The 27,114-nt window shown below is 42.1% G+C and overlaps 1 long non-coding RNA gene across 1 annotated transcript; it reads left to right on the top strand.

Moving 5' to 3' along the window:
• The first annotated feature begins 6,292 nt into the window (after positions 1-6,292).
• LOC144193208 (uncharacterized) lies at positions 6,293-23,761 on the top strand. The gene is made up of 6 exons (XR_013325673.1): positions 6,293-6,432; positions 9,052-9,155; positions 11,883-11,985; positions 16,667-16,817; positions 16,911-16,980; positions 23,689-23,761. It is a non-coding gene; the product is annotated as an uncharacterized LOC144193208 (long non-coding RNA).
• Positions 23,762-27,114: the final 3,353 nt, after the last annotated feature.

The raw sequence follows: 27,114 nt of genomic DNA, 5'->3' as shown, positions 1-27,114 counted from the left end.
GAGAGAGAGAGAGAGATCGAGAGAGAGAGAGAGAGAGAGATCGAGAGAGAGGAGAGAGAGATCGAGAGAGAGAGAGAGAGATCGAGAGAGAGAGAGAGAGATCGAGAGAGAGAGAGAGAGATCGAGAGAGAGAGAGAGAGATCGAGAGAGAGAGAGAGAGATCGAGAGAGAGAGAGAGAGATCGAGAGAGAGAGAGAGAGATCGAGAGAGAGAGAGAGAGATCGAGAGAGAGAGAGAGAGATCAGAGGAGAGAGAGAGAGAGATCGAGAGAGAGAGAGAGAGATCGAGAGAGAGAGAGAGATCGAGAGAGAGAGAGAGAGATCGAGAGAGAGAGAGATAGATCGAGAGAGAGAGAGATAGATCGAGAGAGAGAGAGATAGATCGAGAGAGAGAGATAGATCGAGAGAGAGAGAGATAGATCGAGAGAGAGAGAGATAGATCGAGAGATAGAGAGATAGATCGAGAGATGAGAGATAGATCGAGAGATAGAGAGATAGATCGAGAGATAGAGAGATAGATCGAGAGATAGAGAGATAGATCGAGAGATAGAGAGATAGATCGAGAGATAGAGAGATAGATCGAGAGATAGAGAGATAGATCGAGAGATAGAGAGATAGATCGAGAGATAGAGAGATAGATCGAGAGATAGAGAGATAGATCGAGAGATAGAGAGATAGATCGAGAGATAGAGAGATAGATCGAGAGATAGAGAGATAGATCGAGAGATAGAGAGATAGATCGAGAGATAGAGAGATAGATCGAGAGATAGAGAGATAGATCGAGAGATAGAGAGATAGATCGAGAGATAGAGAGATAGATGAGAGATAGAGAGATAGATCGAGAGATAGAGAGATAGATCGAGAGATAGAGAGATAGATCGAGAGATAGAGAGATAGATCGAGAGATAGAGAGATAGATCGAGAGATAGAGAGATAGATCGAGAGATAGAGAGATAGATCGAGAGATAGAGAGATAGATCGAGAGATAGAGAGATAGATCGAGAGATAGAGAGATAGATCGAGAGATAGAGAGATAGATCGAGAGATAGAGAGATAGATCGAGAGATAGAGAGATAGATCGAGAGATAGAGAGATAGATCGAGAGATAGAGAGATAGATCGAGAGATAGAGAGATAGATCGAGAGATAGAGAGATAGATCGAGAGATAGAGAGATAGATCGAGAGATAGAGAGATAGATCGAGAGATAGAGAGATAGAGAGATAGAGAGATAGAGAGATAGAGAGATAGAGAGATAGAGAGATAGAGAGATAGAGAGATAGAGAGATAGAGAGATAGAGAGATAGAGAGATAGAGAGATAGAGAGATAGAGAGATAGAGAGATAGAGAGATAGAGAGATAGAGAGATAGAGAGATAGAGAGATAGAGAGATAGAGAGATAGAGAGATAGAGAGATAGAGAGATAGAGAGATAGAGAGATAGAGAGATAGAGAGATAGAGAGATAGAGAGAGATATATATATATATATATATATATATATATATATATATATATATATATATACCCCAGCCCAGAGGCTAATCAATCAATCAACAGTAGATATCTAGATATTTAACTCTCATGAATCAACAGTAGATATTTAGATATTAAACTCACATGAATATAATTTTGAGAGCTGGTTTCAACAGTACTTAAATATTAAACAGGAATTAGATATTCACCTCTCACTCTCATGAATCAACAGAAGATATTTAGATATTAAACTTGTTGAGAGCTGTTTTCAACAGTACTCTGTCACCATTTGACTGTCGACCAAAAGACCGGGGTCCAACGGGGACCAAACGTCCGGGCAACCAAACGTCCGGGCGACCAAACGTCCGGGCGACCAAAGATCCGGGCGACCAAACGTCTGGGCGACCAAACGTCCAGGCGACCACACGTCCGAGTACCACTTTTTGCTAGTTGTGTTTTTATGTGAATATAAGCTGTACCCTTGATTCGGTCATCATTTCTTGTCCAACAAAAGTGGCTTATATGCGAGTAAATATGGTAATGTAAAAACATGATAATAACAGTTTGATTTAAATTGGCCTACGCTTTTTTTTACATTTTATATCAACTTCGCTTGAATCGCATTGACTCCAGAAATACTTCGGGAATCGGACAGGGGTACTCCTCCTGCAAAGGGGTCAACAGAGGTTGGTAGATCTGATTGTCGCTTTTTTAATCTTAAGTATGAGTTCAGAAAAATGTCAAAATCTATGCTGAAACTCGCAAGCGAAAGACGTGAAAAAATGGCGAAAGTCAGAGCTTCACTTCTTCAGTGCTGAATTGGTTGGCATTCAGCGTTGAGGAAGAAGCGATATATCACCGTAGAAGAATAATGGATGATTTCTGAAATCTTGTTTTTTATTCCATTGCAGTTAAATTGTAAAATTTTCAAGTTAAATTTTCTTTGGTCTTGGTCTGAGGGAGTAGACTGGGGTGGTTGACTTGGTTGACTTGGTTGACTTGATTGGCTTGATTGGCTTGGAAGACTTTGGTTATTCTTATGACTAGTACAGATCTGACAAGTAAAATTGACTGAGTATTCCTTTTCTGACTTGAGGTTGCTGTAGTTGTTCTTCTGACGCAGATGGCACCAGCCGAGGCAATTGCTGCATCTTACCGACTTAGTATGATTATAATTTTTTTTCACAAACAGGACAGACGTAGATTAATGGTCCAGGGATTGGTCCAGGATTAGGATGGATTCCGGCTCTGATTAATAGTATACGGACCAAACAAGCCGGAGTATGTTGGTCCTCAGTTAGAAACACAAAAAACACAGAAGGTAGAAGCTTGACCCCCTTCCATGTAGGAGAGGAGGGGTCTGGAGACTTTGCAGCTGCATAGCAGCTGGTGGTTGCACGCGAGGCAGGTGTTGAAGTTGTTGTAGTTCCTGCTCTCTTCTGACACGCTCTCCAATGGCAACCATATCTACTGTTGATGCATGAGAGAGTTTAATATCTAAATATCTACTGTTGATTCATGAGAGAGTTTAACATCTAAATTTAGATATTAAACTTGTGAATATAATTTTGAGAGCTGGTTTCACCAGTACTTAGATATTAAACTCTCTCATGAATGAACAGTAGATATTTAGATATTAAACTGTTCTTGAGAGCTGTTTTCAACAGTACTTACTCTCTTTCACCATTTGACTAGCGACCAAAAGACCGGGGACTAAACGTCCGGCGACCAAAAGACCGGGGACTAAACGTCCGGCGACCAAAACGTCCGGGCGACCAAACGTCCGGCGACCAAACGTCCGGCGACCAAACGTCCGGCGACCAAACGTCCGGCGACCAAACGTCCGGCGACCAAACGTCCGGCGACCAAACTTTCGGCCAGGCATAGATGTACATGCATGCATACAATAGGTCTTAACAACAAATTTTAGTTAAACAGCCTGACAGCTGATGGGAGGAAGGATGTGCGGATGTGCTGATCTGCACACTCTCTTAGTAGTCTGGAGCTGAGGCCGTCTGGACCGGTAGCCTTCCTTGCCTCGATCTTCTTTGGCTGTTTTATCACCTGATCGACAGTGATTCAGAGACTGGTGGAAGAGGGGGAGGAAGAAGAGGAGGATAACGAGGGGGGAGAGTTGCTTCTGGTCTGGGGGGTCAGAGGAGTGGGGGCAGGACTGAATCTGTTAAAGAACTGATTCAGTTCATTGGTCCCTTGTTCAGGAGGGCCCTTAGATCCCTGGTGACCCACGGCTTATTGTTGGAGAAACAACGGACCTTCTTGGAGGGTACAATGTTCTCAACACAGAAGTTAATATAATCTGTGATGCAGTGGGTCAAGCTGTCGATGTCTTTCCCATGTGAAATGTCCAGCACCTCCCAGTCAGTGGTCTCGAAACAGTCCCTGAGTACCATGCTGGTCTCCTCGGTCCATCATTGAATGATCCTCGAGGAACATTTTATTTTCCTCACCTTAGGGATGTAGGTGGGAATCAGATGAACCAGGTTGTGGTCTGAGCAGCCCAGTGGGGGCAGAGGGACTGAGCTGTATGCCTCCTTTTTGTTTTGCCATACAGCAGGTCCAGAAATGTTTGTTCTTTGGTGTGGCACTTCACATACTGAGTGAAGGTGGGGAGAATAGAAGCCAAGGGAGCATGGTTGAAATCACCAGAGATAAGAAGGAGAGACTGGGGGTGTGACATTTGTAGCCGGGACACAGTACCGTGGAGCAGCTCAAGAGCCACTGCCGCATCGACCGAAGGGGGTATAGTTATTACGATAATGTGCGAGAACTCCCGGGGGATATAAAATGGCTTGATGCCAACAGCTACTAGTTTGATATCTCGAGTGCAAATTTGTTCCTTCACAGTAATATACCCCGGGCTGCACCATCTATTATTAATAAAAAACAGCTAATCCCCCACCTTTCTTCCTACCGCTCTCCTCAGCATCTCTGTCTGCCCTGAACAGTTGAAAGCCATCCAAGGAGATAAGTCTGGTGTTAGTTCATTTAGCTAGGTCTCCGTGAAGCACATAATGCAGATTCTCCGATATTGTTGTAGTTGTTGTTAAGTCACTTCAGGCGCCTGAGGATTACCCTCAGCAGCGCTAGAGCTGCCACTGAAACGCGGATTAGTTCATCCGGGGGGTAGCCGGACGTGAGGGGCAGTCGAATATCTCCGGCTGGATGAAAAACGTAGGGTGCCACGTTCCTTGTTGGCAGCTCTGGGTGGAATTTGTTGGAATTCGCAGACCGCGGCGAGCGGCCTCTCAGGAGACACCTCGTGAAGGTTTCCAACGTTGTCTCCCTGTTTTTGTTGTTTGGTAAGCGCCGTTAGCTCTTCCATTTTATTGGGGAGAGATCCTACGTTCCCCATAATAGTAGAAGGAATGCTGTATCTGAAGTGTGGCTTTCTCTCCTGACATTTTTGTCCAGCTCTGCATCCTCTTATCTTCCTCTTTAACTCCGCGGGGAGATCTAGGTCCAGGGGAATCCAAGGGTTGCGTAGCGCTAACAGCTGATCCTTTGTGTAAAACAAAGTTGGCATGGCTGAGTGGGTCAAAAATTTAATGTCCAGAATTTGCAAAGATAAACTAGACAAATGGATCAAAGACTGCCTCTCGCACAACTTGAGTCTTGGAGCAGAGTCTTGAAAGTAAAGTTTTAAAACATTAAAGTATGGAATATATTATATAATGTAAAGTAACAAGTAAAGTCTTAAGAGACAATAGAACGTAAAATTGGAGGATAAAAAAGCTGTAAAAATACAGAATACGAGTGAGGGTTTAGGAAGCTACTGCAACAAGCAGCCGCTTTGAACGGCGCCTATGATGACTTATAAGTCAAGTCTTGTAAGTCAAGATGTCATATATGTATATGGACGTTGTCATTTAGTACAAGATAAAGTAGCTGTCTTTGACTGTTGTAGATGATCCAGATCTGCTCCTATTTATAAAGTGCCCACACACTAACTTTGGCAGAACCATTTCAACAATTTCAATCAATTGCCACTACAGTGTTATATCATGAATCAACTCATTGATAACAGTCAAAATCCAATCAAGTTAGAAAGCCTTGAGTCCTTTGCAAGGGTATTTGCAAACTGGTTTTACTTGTATTTACTCTGAGGGAAAATTCTGAAATTTAAGCATAAACGTAACTTAAAATAAAACAATAGCTTCTTAGATCGAGGGTTCAATCCTTGGTGGGGTTCTAAGCTTCCTGTGTGGAGTATGTTCTACCTGGGCCTGCGCGGGTTTTCCCCGGCCACTCTGGTTCCTTCCCACATCCAGAAAAACATGCATGCTTGGGGGATTGACACTCTAAATTGTCCCTAGGTATTAGCGTGACCGTGAATAGTTGTTGGGCCCTGCTTTTGGCTGGGCAAGAGGAGACGGACAATTGGCATTTTTTGCGAAAATAAAATGGCACATCACGGTGTCCTCTGCCTGCTGCTCATGATTGGCTGGGAAATGCTCCAGCACCTAACAGGGTCATTGTGTCTGTGAATAGAAGCCTTTTGGGAAGAACACAATACTGAATGCCTATGATATCCAGTGCAATTTCATGACATTGATATTTATATGAATTTTTGTAAATACTTCAATAAACACAGTAGTTTATATTATCATTTTGGAAATATGTCCTTGAATCAACCTGCAATACACGGCCCTGATCTTCCTCATCATTACATTCTCGTCTTTCACTGTACCTTTTAGACTTGAATAAACACAAATAACGCCGATTTTGAAGATGTATACAGGTGCTTTGCCATTCTTACAACTTCATATGCCATTTTTTTAAATATATTTTTATCTTTTCATGTGTGCATCTGTTAGGTCTTCTTTGCCAGGGTCCTGGTCTGCTCAGGGCTGCAAATCTGTGCTTGTAAATGCAGTCAGAAGCAAATGCATGTGTGAAAGACTGACCGCCTACGCTATTTTAGCACGACATCATCCTGAAATGGTAAGTACGAAATTCCATTTTATTAAGCCTTGGAACTGGGTCAGTCTTTTATGTAGTGCACTATCCTTGCACCATTTCATCTAGAGCGGTGACTCAAATAGATCTTTTAGACTTCTACATACATAAATTTGATTGAAAATAAGTGCTGAAAGCACGGGCACAAGCCAAAAAGAAGGGAGTGCTGAATCTTCACGTTCTAAGCTAAAAACAAAAAATATATTTTGGTGTATTGAAACCAAACTCTGTCCTCACTATTTGAAGCTTAGTGTCATTTCTGCTTTTTAGCCTGCCCAAGTTTTCCATTTATGCAAGGAACAATACAACAATAATATATTTTAATAGAGCCCTTCACGTACTTGATCTTCACAAGTTTTAAAATATTTTATTTTCCATATCATTTCATTTACTGCATTGCAATTAAAGTAATCATTTGCCAGAAATAAATTTCTGACTTAACCCAAAATGAACCGCTTGTTGTTAAAAAAAAAAACTCGGAGAGAAGAGAGGAGTCTCATCAAAAATAGGAGTATTTCACGCTACATGAAAAGGTAAATACTGTGATCCTTCGCCACATCATGGCTTCAACTTTCACGGCTTTAGTCCATTGGGGATTTTTTCTGAAACACACGGGAAGTGGAGATGCACACATTGTGGCGATCTGTATGCTGCAAAATGAATGAAAATTAATTCTCGTGAGGTCCACCAGCGGTGTGAAAAGGGTCGAGGTCTCTCCACCAAAGTTGTCATGCTGCACGTTGCAGCGGCCCTTCTTCTCCAGGAAGCGCTGCCGCTTTTGCTTAGCCACGCTGTTCACTTCCGAGGCGCGGAACGGCAAATGTGGATTAAGACACACTGACTCCGACTCCAAGGAATAAAAAAATTAACCAGCATTATTAGGGATTTGCGCCGTAAATACGGTCATGAAGCTGGCATGACGATAGGACGTCAATACACTGCATGGGGCCACTCAGAAGGAGACTGATGACAACAAGTACAGAGCCATTCGATTTGGCTATCGTCTTGACAGTGTCTAGATACCAACAACAGCAAGATTTGTACAGCCATACCTTACGATGCTTAAGAATAGGTACAAAAGTTTCAGGTAACATTTTTTTTATATGCAAATGAGTGACTACAGATACGAAGAAGATCCAAGTTACGAAATCCCCCCAAAAAGTGCATTTCCTTATCTGTATATTTAAATTGCCCTAATTAAAAGATTAAAAACTACAAATGCAATGCAGGACATTTTCACACACATACACACTTACACTTACACACAGGGCATGCGTAAATGTCTAAAATGTACTACAAAGTGGACGGCTTTCGGCCCTGGTAGAACGGATTATTGCCACCATCTGGGGGACAAACATGGGTATTACATCTATAACGGCCACGTAGGGAGATATTTCATTGGTGCAGGGCACATTTTCATATGCTTTATTTCTTTTAAGACAGTAATAAACCATTTCCTTTCAGTTTTCGGGTTGGTGTATGTATATTTTTGACTTCAGTGGATGTGTCCATGCATAAAAAAACTTGATTAAGAGAGAAAAAGATTTATTTTACGGAATCCCCCCTTACTTATTGGAAGTTAGTATTGTCTGTTTGGGAATGTTATGTTCGCTTCGGTTGCGGAGGGAAATGGGATGCAATTTCAGGAAGCAGATACTTTCAAACAATGGGCAGAGTGTTGCATTGTTCCCGTGTTTTTTTTGAAGGGAAAACCAAAAAAAGCGGATAGGTTCTTTTTAAAAACTTTGGCTGAAAGTCAGGGTGGAGGCGGCGCAAAAAAAAGTCAACTCGCGAGAACAAAGGTAAAAAACATTAAAACAAAATTAGAATGAAGTTTAGTTTAAGGTTAGGCTAAGTTACTTTTGACTGTCTGTATAGTAATGCAACTTCATTAAAATTTGTTTATCTTACGTTACAAGTGCGTTGCCGTGCAAAAAGTCTCTCTCCTTCCCTACCCCCCTCCCTGACCTCTCCCTCCCACATACCCCTCTCCTTCCCTCCCTCCCCCGCACTTCCCTCCAATTATGTCACCTCCCTTGTGCTAAAGGAGCAAATGAGAGACTGGTCTGACCCATCCTCTGACCAGCTGATCAAATCAACAATTGTTCTAGCATCACAGTCAGGTGTTCTGCTGGTCCTAACAACGGAATCCCCCAACTGAGTAGATGGGTCCCATTTCCCCCCAGACAACCAGAGTTCTATCCACCCCCCTGATCCTACTTCTGATATTCAAAGCCTAACAGTGTCTTCGCTGTTGGCAAGCCAAACAAAAATGTATAGAGTTTCCACCACCTCCTTCCATCAGCAGGACAGGCCAGTTGAAACAGCATGTGTCTAGGCCCTTGAATATAGAAGTTATTAGCGTTCACATTGAACCACCCAGACAGTCAGAACCTGCGAATAATATTTACTGTGGTGAGCCAGCGGCTGTGGTTCACTGGTCCAATCCCCAAAATAGCTAGCTTTGACTAAAGCACTCCACCCTTGACCACACAAACAAGCTACAGTGTTGAATATATTTGAGATAATTTTGCCCCAATGTACACAGATAATTTGATACAATGAACAAATTTGTAATCTTTAATTTCTTATTTATTCTTTCAGAATATGGAGAAGATACAGCTCCCACCTGTGACATTGATTGTGGGTTGTGGCGTATCTTCCCTCACTTTGTTGCTCCTCCTCATCATCTATGTGTCGATCTGGAGGTGAGAAAAGACAGTATCTATGTATATATTTTAAATGTACCTTCTTTCAAGGCCTGCTATCACGTGATGCTGTGTACTTAACTGAATTTGATACATCGGACTCTGCTGAAACACAACCCACAGTCTGTTTCTTTGTAAAATAATCCCCCAAATCTAAAAAAATATATATAAATTTTTTGAAACGCCATTTTGCTCTTTGCTAGAAATTGTTACTAAGTTACATGAGTGGCATAAGGCATCTTTGCGCACAACATCCTCTTCATACTCGCTCAACATTATCTTCAATACCGTGGTGGCAAGTATTTAAATAATTTTGTTTTTCAAAAGATGATAGATTTTTTGGCAAATGGTTAATTTGGTTGTGTATAAAATTGAAACAACACGAACAGTGCCCATATACAGTCTTCCTTCCAATTTCACAGGTAAAAAGCTGCAAAGAAGGATTATATATATACTATACATATTTTTTCGTTTCTACAAAATCAAGAAAGTACTGGTGATAGGTTCATTAATAATTACCCTTGTTTGTAATTATCAATAACTGCAGGCAGACATCTTATTCAATTATTGACATTTAATTAAATAGATTGGATCACAGATAAAAACCTCAGAGGGGAGATTCAACAAGCAAGGGTTCCCCCTACAACTTCGGAGCATCTCCCCGAATAGACATTTTCATATGACTCTTATTGCCATGAATCAAAACAATTTACAGAGTTGTTGATCATTTCATCATGTATGAGTAAAAACAACATCTGGAACTACAATAACAATCAAAGTATTTTACCAATAACAAGACAGGAGACCAGACCTAACAACATTTGGATTAGAACAATCACGCCTTCATTCGACCTAAAAATCATATAACAATTACATAAAGAAAAACCCGAAGTGCGTCACGAGGTATAGTCACTATGTTGGAAATGACAGGAACAACATTCTTGTTATTGGCCAAATGGCTCGAAGACCCAGATTGGGTGAATTGTTTGTATAAACAATCCTTGGATAAGCAGTCCAGGTTAGAGAGGACGGTTGTTTGTGACCTCGAAACACTGAGAATAATAAGAGAATGATTTAACAAAGAAATGAATTAATACAACTATATGTATAATAGGAATACAGAATAAACCCAACAACTGGAAAGTAATAATATTGACATACAATCTATATAAAATAAATGTGTAAATAATTTAAGTACTGTACTCAATTAATTCATTTTCTGAGCGAGTGGAGGGTACACCTTGAATTTGTTGCCAGCCAATCACAGTAAATAGAATAGATGAAACCTAAGTCCATAACAGTGACATGTATGATGGAAAAGCATTGTCATATTTCTTTACAAATTTGTCAAATTGTGGAAGCTCTTTTTAGTTGTGACTATTATTTATATTGGCATTGCAGTATTTAATGTGTTGTGTGTTGTTGTTGTTGTTGTTGCACTACAAGCGCCTGAGGATTGCCCTCAGATAGCGCTAGAGCTGCCACTGGAACGCGGATTATTTCATCCGGGGGGTAGTCGGAGGTGAGGGGCAGTCAAATGTCTCCGGCTGGATGAAAAACGTAGGGTGCCACGGTCCTTGTTGGCAGCTCTGAGTGGTATTTGTTGGAATTCGCAGGCCGCAGCGAGCGGCCTCTCAGGAGACACCACGTGAAGGTTTCCAACTTTGTCTCCCATGTGTTGTGTGAGTTGGGTTAGAGCAATGCTCCCCAACCTATTCCACAACAGGCCGCTGTGCGTGTGGATTTTCGTTAGAACCTATAAGAGAAAACCTTTCCACCAATCTAGTATTGTAGAAGTGCAATTAGTGGATTGCAGTCAGGTGCTTTTTTTCAGCAGAAACCTCATTGTTTAAACTGTATGTATATGATGAGTTGGAACAAAAACCTGCCCCTACAGCGCCCCTCGAGGACCGGTTTGACTGGGTTAGAGACTATTTTTAGGACTATGAAATGTTTCCAAGCAATGGATCGTTTGCCGTCTAGTGAAATTATGTATTGCATTTTTAAGGTGTCTGGATGTTAATTGAGTGGGTTGATCGTCTGAATTGGGAAGACTATTGGGGTAGACCTGCCAATTGGCTTATTAATTGTTTGTTCATGTCGAGCCAATGTGGCCAAACTGTTTTTACAATTGTTTGTTAGCACAGTGGAATGTACGATAAACCAACTAGCTGGCCTTGCAATTGTTTGTTCGCACCACAAATTGTAAGATAGCTAACTAGCTGGCCTTGCAACTGTTTCCTTGTATTGTGGAATATGGCCAACTCGCTTTGGAACTGTTTGTTCGAAACGCGCAATATAAGATAGGTGCAGCAGTTTGTGTGAGCTATAAAAATATCGTGTTTGCATACAACTTAAACCTGCTAATGTCAAACCATATTAGCCCAAGGTTTTGTTTACATAAACTCTGTCATGCATCACTGTCTTAGAAATATTACCCAATAGTTCCTATATAAAGACTGACCTAGTGTTCAGTCAGAGAGAATTGCGAGGAAGGCAGGCTGTGAGAGGTTCACAGCTGTCTGAGCATTCTCCAACCATCTTGCAGTCCGGTAAAAAACCTATTTCCTATTTAAATTGATCTCACTCTTTCTTAACCTGCTCCTGAAGTTGTATTTTCAGACCTATCAAAGACTTCATCACAGATTTAACAGAGATTGTCTGTGGAAGTAACTCGAACAAACAAAAAATGTTTTTTTTTTAAATGTTGTCTCTCATTTCTTGTAGATACATTCAGTCCGAACGATCTGTCATTCTTATCAACTTCTGCCTCTCAATCATTTCCTCAAATGCCCTTATTCTTGTTGGACAGACCCAAACAAGAAATGAGGTAAGAAATCCATTTTTCATTCCGAATTTTTTCTAACTCAACCTTGATTTATCAAGACAAGACAAAGGAGAAGGGGAATCATAGTAAACCAAAGTAGATAAAATTAAATACAAATAAATACCTATGGGCAATTTAAAGTCTACTAGCCTACTCTACATGTTTTGGGATGTGGGAGGAAACCTGAGTACCCGGAAAAACTCTACACAACCCCGAGGAGAATATGCAAGCTCCACACAGTGAGGAACGACTTTGGATCGAACCCTTGATTACAGATATATAGTGCCGTGAAAAAGTATTTGTCTTCTGAATTCTGTTTTTGCCTATGTATCACACACAAAGGTTTCAGATCATCGAATCAATTGCAGTATGACACATACACAACCCAAAGAGATACAAAACAGTTTCCAAATGATGAGTTCATTTACCAAGGCAGAAAAAAATACAAACTTTTCTGGCCCTCCCCCCTGAAAAAGCAATTGTCCCCCACCCCTTGTTAAATCACAAAATAACTGTGACTAATCACAACTGTAGGAAAGCTGAGTTCAATTTCACAGGCCACACCCACGGCTTATTTCACCACATGGGATGAATCAAGAAAACAGTTAAATAGAATGTGTCAGACAGAGTGAAATAGGCTACAACAGGGGTGGCCAAGTCCACTCCTTGAGAGCCCTGATCCAGTCTGTTTTCCATGTCTCCCTCCACCAACATACCTGAATCAAATAATCAGGATCGGTATTAAGTTTCTTGACATCTTGCCGGTGAGTTGATCATTTGATTCAGTTGTTGTAGAGGAGGGAGATATGGAAAACAGACTGCATAGGGGCTCTCGGGGACCAGACTTGGCAACCCATGGGGTACAAGAGCATCATGGTATGATCCAAAGAAATTCAAGAAGAAACCTGAAAAGTAGTAATGGACATTTATCAGTCTGGAAAAGGCCAAGGCATTGGGGCTCCAGTGAACTACTGCCTGAGTCATTTTCCACAAATGGAGAGAACTGGGAACCGTGGCAAACCATCCCGGAGTCGTCGGCCAGCTAAAATTACTCAGAATGTGACAAGGACTAGTCCAGGAGGTCACAAAGGAACATAGAAAACATTGAAAGAACGACAGGCCTCGCTGGCCTCATTTAAGGTCAATGTTCATGACTATTCTATCAGAAAAACACTGGGCAAAGCTAGCATCCATAGCAGAGTTTCAAGGCACAAACCATTGCTCTCCAAAAAGAATATAATGGCTCAGCTTACGTTTGCCAAAACAACTTGAAGATCCTCTTCACTTTTGGCCAAACATTCTGTGGATTGATGAGTCAAAAGTTGAACTCATTTGAAGCTATTGCATTAGGAGACACAGCACAGAATTCCATCAAAAGAACACTATACCTAAAGGGAAGCATGATGGTAGCAGTGTGATTGTTTAGGGATGCTTTGCCGCCTTAGGACCAGGATGACTTGCTGTAATTGATGGAAGAATTAATTAGGCTGCTGTATACCAGAAAAAAAGAATAATGTCTTGCCCTCAGTTCATACACTCAAACACCAGTGCTCTTAGATTATGGATGTGTCAACGATCCAAAGCACACTAGATTGTCCAAAACTGAAATCTTCCCCCCCCCCACCCCCCCCCCCCCCCCAAAAAAAAAAGAAGTTGAGGTTTTTGAGTAGCCAAGTCAAAATCTGAATTTAAATCCTATTGAAATAGTGTGGTGTGATCTGAAACGAGCTGTTCATGATAGAAAAACCTCGAATGTTGCAGGATTGAAACAATTCTGCACAGAAGAATGGGCTCAAATTCCTCCAAAGCATTGTGAAAGACAAATTGTCGTAAATGTTTGACTTGACTTATTGCTGCCAAAGGTGACACAATCCGTTATTAGGTTCAGGGGGCAATTACTTTTTCACAGAGGGTCAGAAAAGTGTTAGTTTTTCTGCCTTGGTAAAGAAAATCATAATTTAGAAACAGCGTTTTCTATTTCATTGGGTTGTATCTCTGTCATTTGATGATTTGAACCTTTTATGTGTTATAAATATGCAAAAACAAATAAATCAGGAAATGGGCAAATACTTTTTCATGGAATATGCACACGCGCATTGCCCCTTCACACATCCACCTTTTCACTATACAGTGTTCCCCCGCTACTTCGCGGTTCAGCTATCGCGGACTCAGAGCTTCGCAGATTTTTTTCAGGAAAAAAAATATATAAAAAATTTAAAGATATTAAGTTAAAATTATAAATTACATCATTTTACAAGAAGTGGAAACTAAATATTCAATAAGAATTAGTAATTGCATAAAAAAAATGCCAAAGAAATGGTCAATAACATGGTGAGAGTTCAGGAATCGCATTGATGACGTCATGGCTGTTTACAGGCGCCTCTTCACCGCCCAAAAAAAACAATGGTCACAACTCCCAATAACGATGTTTCTGACGTACAAACAAAACTGCAGAAGATCCTCCATCCGGACTGCTGTGATATTTTTGCTTAGTGGTGCTTTTGTGCACGTGTTATACGTTTCTTTAAGCATTTTAAAAGGGGCACGCCTACTTCACGGAAATCCAGCTATTGCGGGGGGTCCCAGTCCCCATTAACCGCGATAACCGAGGGAACACTGTATAAATATAACACATTACCAAGCAATGTACCCAGACAGTCGACATACAAGGATATATACAAAATCCTGAATTTCGTGCACCGACTGATTGGGCACTACGTCCACTTTTTTTACTTTTAGTGTGCCCTACGTGAGTAAATATGTGCCGTGTTACATTTGTATAATTTATTATCGCTTAAAAAGGGGATTTGCAATCATTAATAAGGGAAGCAGTTTGCCGAGATTGACAGGTATGTGGAAAACAATAACCAAGACCAAAATAACAGTTTTGTTTGAACATGCCTTCATTTAAACATTCTTGCAGTTTTTAGTGCAGACCTGCTTTAGTCCAAACCTGCTTAACTGCAATATTATACAAATGAAGAAAGACAACCTGATCTCATCATCATGAAATTTACCTGCTCCATCCTATACCCACCTACATCCCTATAGTGAGGAAACAACTCCCAACCACAAAGATCATACAAAGATGGACTGGGGAGACCAGCATGGTATCAGGGACTGTTTTGAGACTACTGACTACATGGTGAGGACATTGACAGTTTGACCCATTGTATCACAGATTATATAAACTTCTGTGTTGAGAACACTGTGCCCTCCAAGAAGGCCCATTGTTTCTCTAACAATAAGTCGTGGGTCAATCGGGATCTGAGGGTCCTCCTGAACAAAAGGGTCTGAGGAGAAAGAGAGTATGATAGTGGTCCAGAAAAAGCTGAGGAGAGTGATAAGGAAGGGGAAGGCCATCCACAATAGGAAGCTGGAAGATCAATTCCAGAGAAGCAAGGCCGGGGAGGTCTGGAATGGCTTGAGGACCATTTCCGGCAAAGGAGGCAACAGCGAGAGGGACCCAGAGTCCGGAGATAGGGAGTGGGCTAATGAAATTAATTAGTTCTTTAACATATTCTGTGCTGCCCCCACTCCCCCGACCCCTTAGACTAGAAGCACCTCTCCCAGTCCTCATCCTCTTCCTTCCCCTCTTTCAACCCTCTTATGTAACCTGCTCCCCCACCGTCCCTGCATTGCTGTTGATCAGGTTTTAGATTATAACTTTATTTCATCCGGTATTCAGGAAATTTCCTTGGTTACAGTAGCAAGCACAGACGCAGAAGGCATTGCAGACCTAGGTAAAAAAAAACTGGAACCACACAAAAGAGGTCCACAAGGTCCACACAAGGGGACCTAGTGAATGACCTACTGAGAGCTGGGATCACAGTATCAAAGGCTACAATGCGCAGCCACGGACTCAAAACCTCCACTGCCAAATGTGTCCCCCTGATGAAGCAAGTACACGTCCAGGCTCGTCTGAGGTTCGCTAGAGAGCATTTGGATGATCCAAAAGAGGACTGGGAGAATGTGGCATGGTCAGATGAAACCAAAATAGAACTTTTTGGTAGAAACACAGGCTCTCGTGTTTGAGGGAGAAATCATACTGAATTGCATCCGAAGAACACCTATATCCACTGTGAAGCATGGGCGTGGAAAAATCATGCTTTGGGGCTGTTTTTTCTGCACAGGTACCAGGGCGACTGATCTGTGTAAAGGAAAGAAGTAGTTTAGAGTAGATATGCATGGAGGAATGGGCCAAAATACCAACAGTGTGTGAAAAGCTTGTGAAGAGTTACAGAAAAAGTTTGGCCTCCATTAATGCCAACAAAGGGTACATAAACTATTGAGATAAACTTTTGGTAATGACCAAATATCTATTTTCCACCATGATTTGCAAATAAACTCTTTAAAAATCAAACAATGTGATTTTCAGTTTTTTTTATTTTCCAAATTATTGCTCATAGTTGACGTTTACCCATGTTGACAATTACAGTCCTCTAATCTTTTCAAGTAGGATAACTTGCACAATTTGTGGTTGATTCAATACTCTTTTGGCCCACCGTATACATCAATATATACATATATTTGGAGGGTTTTATTCTTGATGAGCACTGGACAGAAAAAAAGTGTTTTGCCAATGAGTGAAACACTTCCTGAAAGAAAAAGATAACAAATGTTACATTTTGTTCAATAATTATTATTGATACATTTCCATATTTTCTCCTCTCTGCTGTTAAAGGTGTTATGCACCACAATAGCTGCATTTCTTCACTTCTTTTTCCTGTCATCATTCTGTTGGGTACTAACAGAGGCCTGGCAGTCATATATGGCAGTCACAGGTCATCTAAGAAATCGCATTATACGCAAGCGTTTTCTCTGTCTCGGCTGGGGTTAGTCTTCAATTTCTTGCACTTCTCTCTATGTATCAATGTTTATACCCATCTTGATTTGTTATGTTTTATTCCTGCCTTTTTCCTTTCAAGGCCTTCCCGCCCTTGTTGTTGCAATCTCTGTGGGGTTTACCAAGACAAAAGGCTATGGAACATCAAGCTAGTAAGAATGTTTTTTTTTCTAAACCTAACCTTATAGTAACTACAGTAATCCTTCGAATATTGTGGCTTCAACTCTCCCGGTTTCACTACATAGCAGATTACTTTCTGGGGGAATTTTTTTTAATAATAACTTAAAAATCCATGGCAATTTCTCGCATATAAACCGGCCCTCTTGATTCCCAATTTTTGCCTCCATGTTCATGGTTTTTGTAATATGGATACAATAACGGTGGACGTAACCATCGCCACCTGATGGGCATGACGTATTACCGAGGGACCAAGATGTTGATGGTTTAAGAGCCTGTCTGTGAGTATCAATAAACTAGCCTCCGGCATGCATGCAAGTTGGCTCCGTCGTCCATACTGCAAAGTTATTACAGTGGCGATGAGGATGGGTTCTCTTTCAAGCCAGTAGGGATTCCCAATTACACGGAGGTAACAGACTTTGCAAATTAGCATTAGCAAGAGTTGTCAAGGTAAAGGCGGCGGGGCACCATGGCGAGGTTCATTGGAAATCTCGGCGAATACAAGTGTAGAGGTTTGAACAATGGATGATTGTAAACGAGGTGGAGGACGGTAAGCAAGCCAACATTTTCCTGGTGATAATAGGTGCCGAAGCTTACGGTCTGCTATAAAACCTTTGCATTCCAGCGAAGCCATGTAACCTCTCGTATGAGGTATTAAGCGAAAAATTATCATCCCATTACAACCCGAAACCGCTGGTGATTCAAATTTCAAAAAAGGAATCAGAAGGAAAATGACTCTGTCAGATTTTGTTGTGGCATTAAAGCAGTTGTCCACCCACTGCGAATTTGGTACTCATTTAGATGAAGCACTGAGAGACAGATTCGTTAGTGGATTGAGAGTGGAGGCTATTCAGAGAAGGTTACTTGCAGAGCAATATCTGACATTTAAAAAAACATACGAACTTTCGCTATCAATGGAAATAGCATCAAGAAATACATTGGAGTTCGCCAGCAAAATGGAAGGACCTGCTACAGTGAATAGGATTGACAAGAAGAAAACGAGCAAAGGTGCGTGGAAATACCAACCAACCACCACTAGCAAATGGAAGGGTAAAACCACAAGTGGAAATTTCAGACCACAGAGAGCAGAAACTTACCAACCCTGTTACCGATGTGGCGGTAGCAATCACGAAGCTCAAGTATGCCGATTTAAAACAGAGCCATGCTACAAGTGTTCCAGGGTAGTGCACATGGCAAGGATGTGTACAACTAAATATAGGCAAGGACACACACGGTATGTAACTGAAGATATAAGTGAGACAACAGGAAATGTTGATGATGAATTTGTTGGGTCATATCCCTTGAATGCCGTGTATGCTGCAAATACAGTTGGAAATTGGAAGAAGGAAATGACAGTACTATTAAAATTAGAAGGAACTCCTCTAGAAATGCAGCTCGACACAGGATCTGCTGTAACACTTGTTTCTGAAAGGATATATAGGAGACATCTCACATCGACCATTAAAAGTAAGTAAAGTGCAGCTGGCGACCTTTTCCGGGAGAACATTCCTTTGATGGCACAAGTAACTGTGAAAGTAGAATATGGGAATCAGAGTGGTGATCTACCACTGGTAATCGTAAGAGGTGAAAGACCAGCCCTTCTTGGGCATAACTGGCTCAAAAATTTAAAACTAGAATCTTCGCAGTTAGACCAGGGATGGGATGTGACAATTCAGATGTAGAGGCAGTGTTGCAGTGACACAAAGCGGGGTTTTCTGAGGAGCTAGGCACAATTTGTGATTTTAAGGCCAACATTACAGTAAAACCCAAATACCAAACCGATCTTCAGGAAGGCCAGTACCGTATGCACTAAAGAATGCAGTGGAAAATGAGTTGAATCGCCTAGAAAAAGCGGGCATTATCTCAAGGAAAGAACATAGTCAGTGGGCTGTGCCTATAGTGGTAGTGCCCGAAGCAGACAAGTCAATTCGTATCTGCAGGGACTATAAGGTCACAGTGAATCAGAGTGTGGAAGACGAGACCTATTCACTACCAAATGCTGAAGACCTTTTTGCCACCCTAGTTGGGGGCACTCTTTTCAGCAAATTGGACTTGTCACACGCTTACCAACAGCTGGAGTTGGAAAAAGACTCGGAGAAGTATTTAACGATAAATACTCACAAAGGACTTTATGTGTACCGTAGACATCCATTCGGAGAGTCCAGTGCACCTTCTATATTTCATAATGTGATGGACCTGATCCTCCAAGGTTTAGTGCACGTGACCTCTTTCTTTGATGACATTTTGTTCACAGGGAAAACAAGAGCTGAGCACCTAAGGAATCTGGAGGAGGTACTGAGCTGTCTGGAAAGCTACGGGGTGAGAATGACAAGAGCCAAATGTGAATTCATGCGGGAGAAAGTGGAATACCTGGGGCATCTGATAGATAAGGAGGGATTGCACCCCACTGAGACAAAAATTGCAGCCATCGTTAATGCACCCCGGCCTACAAATGTCACAGAGCTGCAGTCTTTTCTAGGAATATTGAACTATTATGGTCGGTTCTTGAAGGATCTGTCGACACTGCTGCAGCCGCTACATAAACTGCTAAGGAAAGAAGTTGAGTGGAAATGGACAGTTGAAGGTGCAGCGGCATTCAAGGATGCGAAGGAACAGTTAGTAAAAAACTCTGTAGTCGTTCATTATGACACCAGGAAACCCCTGAGACTAGCATCAGATGCATCCCCTTGTGGAATAGGGGCACTCATGTCTCACATAATGGAAGATGGGGAGGAGAAGCCGATCGCGTTTGCGTCATGTACATTGTCGGAGGCAGAAATACAATAAAGCCAGTTAGAGAAATAGGCTTTAGTCATAATTTGTGGCATGACCAAATTTCATAAATACTTGTATGGCCGCAAGTTCAGTTTAATAACTGACCATGAGCCACTTCTAGCCATTTTGGGACTAAAGTCGGGAATCCCCACTTTAGCTGCTCTGCGAATGCAGCGTTGGGCGCTGCGACTGATGGCTTACAATTACAATATCAAGTACAGAACATCGGCGGAAAATGCCAATGCAGATGCCTTATCTAGACTGCCTGGGAAGGGGAAGGATAACACAGTGGAGGAAAACAGCATCTTCTATTTCGCAGTAGTGGATGAGCTTCCCGTGCAGGCTACGGAGATTGCAAAGAGCACTCTCAAGGACCCAGTCCTGTGTAAAGTACTGGAGTTGACTCGGTCTGGATGGCCAGGACGAGAGACTTAACCCATACTTTTCCCTTATTTTGGAGAATTCGAATTATCATTCCACCAGCACACAGAGAGCGACTACTGCAGGATCTTCACCAAGGACACCCGGGAGGGTGCAGGATGAAGGCCTTGGCCAGGACAGTGACATAGGATATACCGTGCAACAATGTGAGGCCTGTCATTGCGAGTGTGAGGAAGCTACCAGCAGCAGCACCTCTACACTGCTGGCAGTGGCCGATTAGAGTTTGGCAACGAATACATATTGACTTTGCCACCAAAGATCAACACAATTTTTTAGTAGTAGTCGACAGTCATTCCAAATGGCTTGAGGTCATCGCCATGGCAACAACCACCGCAGCCAAAGTAATTGAGGTGTTGCGGAACATATTTTCGTCTTACGGTCTTCCTGAGGAGATTGTTTCTGACAACGGTCCTCAATTCACGTCACAGGAGTAGAAAACCTTCCTGCTGAGCAATGGAATAAAACAAACTTTGGTACCGGCTTACCACACCCCGCTTCAAATGGAGGTGCAGAGTGGGCAGTTCTGACAGTTAAAGCATCACTGCTGAAACAAGTGCTTGATGAAAGGAAACAAAATGTCACCATAACAATGCCGCACCGGCTGGCTAGCTTCTTGATTGCATACAGGAGTACACCACACAGTGTTACGGGATGTGCTCCAGCGGAACTGTTCCTAAAACATCAAATCAGGACCAGGTTCAGCTTACTGAAGCCAGATCTCACTCGGGTGGTGGAAGCGAAACAACAAAGGCAGAAGACCTACCATGATAAGACCGCCTCCAAGCTGAGACACCTCTTGAGGGTGACTCAGTCCTGATCTGGAATTTCCGTGGAGGAAAGGAGAGGTGGACAAGAGGAATAGTGGAAAAAAGACTCGGACCAGTCCCCTATATGGTGTGGAATGGAGTGAGCCGACGCACAGTCCACATAGACCACCTGCTGCACAACCAACCATCCAGGCCAGAGACATTGCCGTTTCCAGATGAGCAGCTGGACGTCACGAACAAATACCCGGTGGTGGTTCATGCAGATGCAGAGAGTAGTAGGTGATAGCCTGTAATTACCGGAAGAGAAACCTTTGGAACATATTTAGGTTAAAGAGACACCAGTAATACCTTCACAGGCTGAGTAGCCTGTGACAAAACAGTTACACCGGATCACCGAGCGGTCAGTACCCCCGAGGTGTTTGGAGTCAGGTACCCAGTAAGAGTAAGAGCACCACCGAAGCGACTGACTTTGTGATCAATCAGTTGTTGGAACTTTGTTCCTGTAATAAAAGAGTTCCGGTTCCTACCAAAAATGTGACAAAGAGTTCCTGAGATGGAAGTGTCAAAGATGGAAATATGGGCTCAAATGGTGGTGTGAGCAGTAATAAGTTAGTTACAATTTTTGGAGTAAGGGTTAATTCTTAAGGGGGACTTCATAGTTTAAGGGGGAGGAGTGTAATATTTGTATAAAATAACGGTGGGCGTAATCATCGCCACCTGATGGGCATTACGTATTACCGAGTAATCACAGATGTTGATGGTTTAAAAGCCTGTCTGTGAGTATCGATAAACTAGCTTCCGGCACGCATGCAAGTTGGCGCCGTCGTCCATACTGCAAAGTTATTACAGTTTTAATAGGGAGTACAAATGTGTTACTTTGAAGGGAAAATCTTAAGAAAAAGGTTACTCGCGTAAAAAAAAATGTAGACGGCAGCGCCCCGATCTCAATAAGTGGCCACGGCCCGACCTCGCTTAGATGGCCGCGCACCGACCTCGCTAAGATGGCTGTGTCCCAATCTCAAAATATATATTTTTTAGCGTCTAATCTGTTTATCCTTTCTCTATTTTGAAATAAATGACCACATCCACCACATTTACTTGCGTCATGACGTCACAGCGCCATTTTGTTGAGACATCATCGTGCCATGGCGGCATCAACCTGCAGTTTCGTGCATGTCGTCATTTTATGCGCATATAAACTGTACCCTCAATTCAGTCATCATTTTTTGTCCGACAAATGTGGCTTATATGCGAGTAAATATGGTAGTCACTACTTGTTCCTACCTGCTTGGATTTAAATTCCCCTCGTACAGTTTTGATTGATGGACATTTTTAATAATTTTTGTAGGGTGCAACAAACAAACATCATCAAAATGACTTGCAGAAAATGTTTTTTCGACAAAAACACAGTGATAGGTTCACCAATAAGTACTCCTGAATTCACCTTCTATCATATCCTTTTATTCTTGCAAGAAGAGAAGCGATCCACACGCGTCTCCGGTCAGATGATTCTGAAGACTCCGATGTCTATTTTGCTAATATATCCATAAGATTTAACAATATGCATCACAGAAGTGTAAACATTATTCAGAGTCTCTTGACAATTTGTCTCAGTTCTCAAAATAATTGTAGAATCTTCCCAAGAGAGTTTTGATGTGAACCAGCTTGAGAAGCCACGCTTCCCAAAATAATCCACAGTTCCCAAGAGCGCTTGTTGTGAACCATCTTCAGACGCCGATGCTTCCCAAAACAATTTACCGTTCTGTTGATGTGAACCACAGTCTCGTGAAGTCCAGGTGTGAAAGGGGAGTGACCTCCAAAATTGTTTTGGTTAAGTTTGGAGCGAGCATTTCTCTTGCAAGAAATGTATTAAAATACCTTGTATTTATTTAAATAAACTTCATTGCAAGCACATATATATAATGATTGTTTTATTATATTATAATAATGATAAACCTAACACAAAGTTCCTGAAATTTCTCCAGCATTTATTTTATTTTTGCTAGAATCATTTATGCTGCAATGGTGTGCTACGCCTTTAGCATATGTACCAATGTCACGTTTTCGGTCACTGTCATCATGTCTTATTTTTTCTGTTGCTCAAAGGATGCCTTAGTTCAGATACCGGTCCTTGGGGGCCACTGGGGGGCAGGTTTTTGTTCCAACCGACCCAACACAAACACTTTAGCCAATGAGGTTTCTGCTGAAAAAATAAGCACCTGATGGCATCCACTGATTACACAAGGATACGAGATTGGTGGATAGGTTTCCTCTTATAGGTTGGAACGAAAACCCGAACTCACTGTGGCCTTTCCTGGAATAGCTCGGGACGCACTACTTTAGATAGTCCAGGACACTTAGAAGGCACTCCCAACTGTGACTCAAAATCCAAACAAAGCAGTAATAGGCTCAGCATAGTCTTCTCCACAGGTGATGTGCACGATTGGAAATTCAGTCTCAACAAAATAGGGGAAGGCATTATGTTAACCTTTTCGTCCTTTCATATTGTTCATTATTCTTCTTTCTCCCAGAAATATTGCTTCCTCTTCAGCGCTGAGTACCACCCTATTCAGCAGCGAAGAAGCGGAGCTCTCAGCCATTTTCTATTAAAATTAGTTTTTTTTATACTTAATATAAAATATGTGATGTACTGAAGCCGCGAAGGGATGAAGGATGACAATATATTGCCTTTTCTTGCAGCTGCTGGTTGTCTCTGGAAGGAGGTCTTCTCTATGCATTTGTTGGACCGGCTGCCACTGTTGTCCTGGTAAACTGTCTTTGATCAATTCTTTTATACACCTTGCCATTAAATTGCTTCAAAACTCCGACCTTCCACTACTATTAAATTCACAACTTGAATAAGGATTCAAGAGTTCCGAATCTTTATTTTAGATTAGATTACATTAGAACTTTATTTCATCCCGTATTTGGAAAATGTCTTGGTTGCAGTAGCAAGACAAACACAAGGGTACCCGGACGTTTCGTCAACGGACACTTGGACAATGGACACTTCATCCCCGGACGTTTCGTCGAACGGAAGTTTGGTCAACGGACAGTTCGTCGAACGGGCGTTTTGTACAACGGGCAATTCGTCGCTGGATTCGCTCGCTCTCAAAATTTTAATCATCAGAGAGAGAGATACACTGAATAATATTATCTTTACCGCTTATAGAGCACTCATTTAATATTGTATTTAACAAATAAAAGTGGGGATATTTGGATTGGATGTATATCGATATTCAATTATTGATGCCTTGGTGCCCAAGCCAATAGTTTGGATTGGATGTATAAAAGTATTCGATTATTGATGCATTGATCCACGGGTGATTTCAGCTTGAACCACGGAGAACCACGGGGGATTTTATTAATACCAGTAAAGCTGCATTTTGGAAGGAAATAGTAAGTACCACAGAAGATTGTATTAATATCAGCAAAGCTGCGTTCTAGAAGCAAATAGTAGGTAAAACATATAGCGTCCGACGACAAAGTGTCCGGGTACCGGCAAGCTGTCTGGCGTCGTCGTGGGCTAAAAGTATACGATGAATTATTTGTTTAATAAAAATGACCATATAAAGTATTTGAACACCTTGCTGTATTGCAAGTTCTCTCACCTAGAAATTAAGAGAATGAAGGTTAATCGGAGGTCTACCGCCGTCAATGGTAGCCAATGAGTTAAATGAGTGCTGAGTACTCTGAACCTCACAGTCAACATGAATCAGATGTCTACCGCCGTCAATGGCAGCCGATGGGTTAAATAAGTGCTGTATAAGGGTTAAAAATAATATAATTCAGTGTATCAGAGGCTTACGTGGAAGTTCTGATTTAACCACTTTAACAGTGGTGTTGGGACATGACAATAATAGTTTTAAAAAAGTGGGATGGGCACGGGCGAGGCAAGTTTGTCTATACACACGAGAACAAGACGTTTCCAGGAACACATAAATTGAAAAACATGTAGACACGCGCCAATCATACGCAATTTATTGATATTTTTAATATTTGATATTCAGATATTAATGCTCTGACATTGTCAATGCAATGACAAACTCTCTCCCTCTAATGATTATAATTTTGAAAGCTAGAGATTACTTGGTTGATCGATTTCGACAGTAAACTCTCTCTCATGATTCAAATTTTGAAAGCGAGGGAATCCAGCGACAAATTGTCTGTTTGACAACTTCTCCGTTCGCCGAAATGTCTGGCTGTGAATCCGCTGATGAATTGTCCTCCGACCAAACGTTCGTTCGACGAAGTGTCCGTTTGACAAAGTGTCCGTCGACGAAACGTCTGGGGACGGAGTGTCCTTCGACGAAACGTCCGGTCATGGACACGACATATAACGAACGTATATATATATGTATGTATGTATGTATGTGTGTGTGTGTGTGTGTGTGTGTGTGTGTGTGTGTGTGTGTGTGTGTGTGCGTGCGTGCGTGCGTGCGTGCGTGCGTGCGTGCGTGCGTGCGTGCGTGCGTGGGTGGGTGGGTGGGTGGGTGGGTGGGTGGGTGGGTGGGTGGGTGGGTGGGTGGGTGGATGGATGGATGGATGGATGGATACATATATACATATATACACACGCGTACACACACGCGTACACACACGCGTACACACACGCCTACACACACGCCTACACACACGCCTACACACACGCCTACACACACGCCTACACACACGCCTACACACACGCCTACACACACGCCTACACACACGCCTACACACACGCCTACACACACGCCTACACACACGCCTACACACACGCCTACACACACGCCTACACACACGCCTACACACACGCCTACACACACGCCTACACACACGCCTACACACACGCCTACACACACGCCTACACACACGCCTACACACACGCCTACACACACGCCTACACACACGCCTACACACACGCCTACACACACGCCTACACACACGCCTACACACACGCCTACACACACGCCTACACACACGCCTACACACACGCCTACACACACGCCTACACACACGCCTACACACACGCCTACACACACGCCTACACACACGCCTACACACACGCCTACACACACGCCTACACACACGCCTACACACACGCCTACACACACGCCTACACACACGCCTACACACACGCCTACACACACGCCTACACACACGCCTACACACACGCCTACACACACGCCTACACACACGCCTACACACACGCCTACACACACGCCTACACACACGCCTACACACACGCCTACACACACGCCTACACACACGCCTACACACACGCCTACACACACGCCTACACACACGCCTACACACACGCCTACACACACGCCTACACACACGCCTACACACACGCCTACACACACGCCTACACACACGCCTACACACACGCCTACACACACGCCTACACACACGCCTACACACACGCCTACACACACGCCTACACACACGCCTACACACACGCCTACACACACGCCTACACACACGCGTACACACACGCGTACACACACGCGTACACACACGCGTACACACACGCGTACACACACGCGTACACACACGCGTACACACACGCGTACACACACGCGTACACACACGCGTACACACACGCGTACACACACGCGTACACACACGCGTACACACACGCGTACACACACGCGTACACACACGCGTACACACACGCGTACACACACGCGTACACACACGCGTACACACACGCGTACACACACACGTACACACACACGTACACACACACGTACACACACACGTACACACACACGTACACACACACGTACACACACATATATATCTATATATCTATATATCTATATATATATATATATATATATATATATATATATATATATATATATATATATATATATATATATATATATATATATATATATATATATATATATATATATATATATATATATATATATATATATATATATATATATATATATATATATATATATATATATATATATATATATATATATATATATATATATATATATATATATATACATATATATATATACATACATATATACATACATATATATAATATATATATATATATATATATATATATATATATATATATATATATATATATATATATATATATATATATATATATAT

This window comes from Stigmatopora nigra, unplaced genomic scaffold, assembly GCF_051989575.1.
Source record: "Stigmatopora nigra isolate UIUO_SnigA unplaced genomic scaffold, RoL_Snig_1.1 HiC_scaffold_221, whole genome shotgun sequence".
Classification (NCBI taxonomy): Eukaryota; Metazoa; Chordata; class Actinopteri; order Syngnathiformes; family Syngnathidae; genus Stigmatopora; species Stigmatopora nigra.
This window is presented reverse-complemented; position numbering and strand designations above follow the sequence as displayed.